The 5,275-nt window shown below is 35.7% G+C and overlaps 1 non-coding gene across 1 annotated transcript; it reads right to left on the bottom strand.

The window, feature by feature from the left end:
* Positions 1–1,616: 1,616 nt before the first annotated feature.
* TRNAC-GCA (transfer RNA cysteine (anticodon GCA)) lies at positions 1,617–1,688 on the bottom strand. The gene has a single exon. It is a non-coding gene; the product is annotated as a tRNA-Cys (tRNA).
* Between the last annotated feature and the right edge of the window lie 3,587 nt (positions 1,689–5,275).

The raw sequence follows: 5,275 nt of genomic DNA, 5'->3' as shown, positions 1-5,275 counted from the left end.
CTGGACAAATTGACTCCTAATCCCACCTCAACAGTGTCCTTATAAGAAGACAATCAAGTAGAGACAGTGACAAGGGAAGAACGCCGTGTGAAGGTAGAGGTGGAAAGTAGAATTATGCTGCCACAGCCAAGGGATGCCTAGGGCAAAAGCGAGACTAGTCAAGGAAGGATCTTTTCATACTTCCTTAGGGTCTGGCCCTGCCAACACCTTGATTTTGAAATTCTAGCTTCCAGAACTGGGAAGATCAGTTTCTGTTTTTCTAAGCCACTCAGTTTGAGGTGCTTGATTACAATAGCACTCAGAAGCTAATTCACTAGTTTGGCAAGTTCCATCTCCAACTCTGATTCAGGGGCAAAGTTGAGTGTTTGATACAGGAACATGTATCAGTTGAGGGTTTTCTGCTAGTCTAGTACTTCTTTAACTAGTGAAGGAAACATTACTGAACAAGATAAACACAGTCTCTTTTCTGAAGGAGCTCACTGTCTATGACTTTGTTCCTGTTTCCATGGTTCTTCATACTGTACTGAAACTGTTGTCAAATTGTATTGGAACAATCTGTTGCCATGTCTGTCTCCCCAACAAAATAGTGAAATATTAAGGACAGGGGCATAATAAGTGATAAAAAATGAATTCTTAGGGAATGAAAAAAAGAGAGAATGAATGAATTTCTTTTGGGGATAAAAGAAAACAGACATTGTTTAAAGATGAAATGGATAATAGATAGGGGTGTGTGTGTGTGTTTTGTTATTTTTAATATAAAAACATGTTTTACTTATTTAAATATAAGAACATCTTGATATCTCTGAATATTAAAAATAGGACTTGTGAAACACCTTCAGAGGCATATACTATTGTGCTGCTGTTTCTGTCTTGCTATAAGTTACCAAAATATTTTCCCCCTTTGGTAATGTTGTAGATTTTGTTGTATTCAAATATTATTGTAATTTATAAGTTTATTTTCATGTAAATTTATAATACCTTTTAACTTTTTATGACCCATTTCATTTTATGATTCCTAAAAAAAAAAAAAAAAAAAAAAACAAATATTTTTAAAAGAAGAATAATTCATGTAATAAGCCTGATAGTTTAAAAGTTCTGTGTGAAGGTATGTAAAGATGATACTTCAGGTAGCTCATAAAGGCTTTACCAACAGGCTTTCCAGGTGGCTCAGCAGTAATGGATTCAATGCAGGAGACACAGGTTCTTCAGTTGAATATGGGTTCAATCCCTTGGTCAGGAAGATCCCCTGGAGGAGGAAATGCAACTCACTCCAGTATTCTTGCCTGGAGAATCCAATGGCAGATGAGCTTGGCAGGCTATTGTCCATAGGGTTGTAAAGAGTCAGACATGACTGAAGTGACTTAGTACAGGGCACACAACTTTTCTCTATCCTTAAGTCAAAAGAACTTTGGGAATTGTGCTGCCCCCTGGTGATGCACAAAGTAATAGAATAGAACCTTTAAATGAGTTTGAAGTGAAGTGAAGTGAAGTGAAGTCACTCAGTCGTGTCCGACTCTTTGCGACCCCATGGACTGTAGCCTACCAGGCTCCTCTGTCCCTGGGATTCTCCAGGCAGGAATAGTGGAGTGGGTTGCCATTTCCTTCTCCAGGAGATCTTCCCAACCCAGGGATCGAACCTGGGTCTCCTGCATTGCAGGCAGACGCTTTACCATCTGAGCCACCAGGGAAGTCTCTTTAAAAGAGTTTAGTACTATATATTTTTCATTAATAGAAGGAAATATCAATACCAAGTCTACAAAAAAAGATGTAACTGAATAAACAAGAAGAAGAAAGACAGACTGAGTAGATTTAAAATGCCATCTTCTAACTATTGCAAATGTGAAGGGACTTTATGCCACTGTACTTTAGGGAGTCAGTTTTTCCGATTTAGGGTTACTGGTGAGCTTCAAATAGATGAAAGCAAAACCAAACTTTACAACATTTTTCAAACTAATATAATTTTTAGTGGATGCAGTTTGTTTCTGAGAAGTTTTATACCCTGAAGGAGATTTTCAATACATAATCCAATATGTATTATTTCAGTCTGCTTGAGAAGATTCTTCTTTTGTTTCTTAGAAGTTAACAAAGAGATTTTTGGAGTTGTGCGCTATCATATTTAGAAACTAGTTTGTAGATTCTTCATTTTTTTAAAAAAAATCTCTCAACTTCATTCTTTGAGTTTTATCCATAGTGCTTTAGGAATAATAATTCTCATTTGATGCCCCATGGTTAAAGGCCTCTTAAAGGTTCCCTGGATGATTTTCAGTATAGAATTTTACAACTGGCAGTGACCTTAAAGATCATCTTATCTAACTTTTAAATGATGCCAGATTATCTAATTTCACATATTATATTATGGAAAAATCCAATTATTTCACAATTATACTAGTGTTTTAAAACTGTGCAAACAACCGCAGGGCATTTTTGTATCAACTAATTTTCTCCCCCAGATATACCCTCCCTTTTTGCTCTTCCCTTATCAGTTTCATTCTATTTTAAGCACTATCTACTGGATTAGAGATCCTTTGGTTTTGCGGAAGAATTGGGTTGGAGAAGGGAATTCCTGCAAGGTTCTGGGGCTGTATTTCTGAATCCGTTTGAGAATGGAAACCTGGGAGAAGAAAACAGACTTCACTGCAGGCACTGAATTGGTGTTTGTGGAATGTTAATTAAAAAACATTAAATAGAGTGAATGCTTGCAGTAGTTAGGGACCTCTCTGCAAAAAGCCCCCTAGCTGTTCAGAGGTAAATAATGCAGGGGATACTTGAGAAGTCGAAGTGTTGTTGGTGTTGCTATGTAATTTCACAGCTTCTGAGCCAACACAGCGCTTTATTCAAGTTAAAGTCCCCGGGCAACTCTTGGCTCTCAAGTGTGCTGACTTTTCAAAAGGAAGAAGTAATAGTACATATTTTCAAATGAAGAATAATTACTTAGCTAAGAATTAGTTTTTTTGTACTTAATACCATATGCTTCTTGAGTTCTCTTGTCAAACATTTTTGGCACTCATGTGTTGCTCTTTATTTAATTTGAGGTTGAAACAGGGTGTAACAGAAGGCAGGGAATCAAATAAAAAACAGCAAAGCATTTTCCAGGCCCTGACTGTTCAGGATAACAGACATGGGAAGTATTAATGTCATTAAGAAGCCCAGTCTAAAAATATAACTGGCATTAGAATGAATAATTATTTGTTTACCTCAGCTGAAATTTTAGGCTGGAAGCTGGAGATATCAACCAGAGCTAAGACAAGCAATAATATCAAGATGCCAGGATGACGTGAAGCAGAATGGAATTGCAGCTTTCCATCAGAATTCCTTTATGAGGACCTGACCCCCTAATGGGGACACAATAGGAAGCACATATGGGCTGTGCCCCTTTCTCCCTTGGGGACCCAGGGGCTATAGACTGAGAGCAAGTTCACTGGGCCTGAGCTAGGGTGGAGTCAGGTTCTTCCAGAGTTTCCAGAGCAGTGTGCAAAAGTGGAGCCAGACCACTACAGGGGGCAATTTCAAAGGATGAGAGAGACAGTAAGGTAATCAGAAGCCTGAGCTCTGAATCAGGCTGGCAAAGTGAAGCAATAAGAAAATATGAATTAGAAAGTACCAGAAAAAGAGTTTCAATGGCTTTTTCTTATTGTATGCTGGCTTCGTGGCTCAAGGCTAGCTGAACAGAGCCGTTTGTACACTGGCTCTTCAGTCTCAGGTCTCAGCTGAATTAGGTAGCAAGTTGAGAAAGAGTCAATTTATTGGGTGAGTCTAAAGTTAACTGGTCTGGAGCAAATTTTTTGTTTCATCACAGAAAGCCTTCATAGAAATGTGTAGAGAAACCTTAATTTACGAACAACAGTCATTTATAAACAAGTCTTTTCCCCTTATCTATAGCCCTTGTAAGAGTAAGGTAATTCTCAAATGGCATGTGAAATACTTTTGATACTGGAAGTAAGTTAATTTTATACTAGACAAACCTGAAATTTAAAACAACTGGTACCAAAATACCATTCATTGAGGAAAAGGATGGTATAATCATGAGGTTAAAAGAGACTTTAATAGTAGATGAATGAATAGTACTTAGGCAGTCATTTGTCTAGCTATGTCTGGAAAATAAAAATACCATTTAAACTTTGTGAGTCAGAGGACAGTGGCCTGAAAAAACCTTCTTGTAAAACTGTCTCTAGTGTCTGGTATTCAAAATAGACATTTTTTTCTTGCTAATATTACAACTTTTAAACTTACATGGATAATAGAAATATATATATGTATATACTCATATTTTTATAGAAGCACTCAAAGTTTTGACATATGCTTACAAAAACAAATATCTTTAAATTTATAGAAGGCTGCTGAATAAGCATGCAATTAAAATAGAGTATTTTTTAATTTCATAAAAGTAGTGTGTGAATGTGACATAGTAACTTAAACAATTCAAGATAAATACTTAGACTCAATCAAAAAATTTAGTATTTTGGATTTAAGACATATTAAGTCCAGTGTCTTTCTCTATATTATTTTGCATTATTATCGGCTCTGCATGGGTCACAATGTTAGTCTAGGTTTAAATCTACAAATCTTTGTAGAGTACTTACTCAATTCTTGTTGTGTGATGTACCCAACTTGTTGTGTGATTGCACTTGTTGTATAATCACAACAAGTGATTGTGTAATCACTTGTTGTGTAATCACAACTTGTGCAATCACACTTGTTGTATGATTACCCAATTTGGTCTCCCTAACTGAAAATAATAGAATATAGAATCTCAAGTCTGTATAAGCCAGCTCATCATCTAGAGAAGAATTAAGGTATACATGTTGGAAAATAAGATTAAAATAACCATATAAATAAAAATAGAATAAATCTTTGAATACAAATTTTAGGGGAATGTAAATTTAATGAATGACTCAGACCTTTTCTGAAAGAAAGACATTTTCTAGTTAAGTGTTGGAAATAGTGATGGATATGAATTTTGTCTGAGTCGGCAGGATCCACGATGAGGTGAAAGGAATGAATTAAAAAAAATAGAATTTAAAAAAAAGCGTGAGTTGAATGATGGATGGCAATCAAGAAACTTTTACCAACTATGGAAAATTATTTTAAAAAATAACTTTGGACTAGGTTGAATAGTTATTGTAATAGGATCTCAATTTGTGGAAAATTTTGAAAACTGAGCAGGTGACTAGCATTTGATTCAACAGGTAATAAAGAATTAGTAACATTTAACATAGCCTCCAAAGAAGAAAGTCACCTTTGTACAAATGGCAGTAAAGTATAATATTTGAAAATA

The sequence above is a fragment of the Capricornis sumatraensis genome, chromosome 3 (assembly GCF_032405125.1).
Source record: "Capricornis sumatraensis isolate serow.1 chromosome 3, serow.2, whole genome shotgun sequence".
NCBI lineage: Eukaryota > Metazoa > Chordata > Mammalia > Artiodactyla > Bovidae > Capricornis > Capricornis sumatraensis.
Note: the sequence above shows the minus strand (reverse complement) of the source record. Positions and strands in the feature narration are given on the sequence as shown.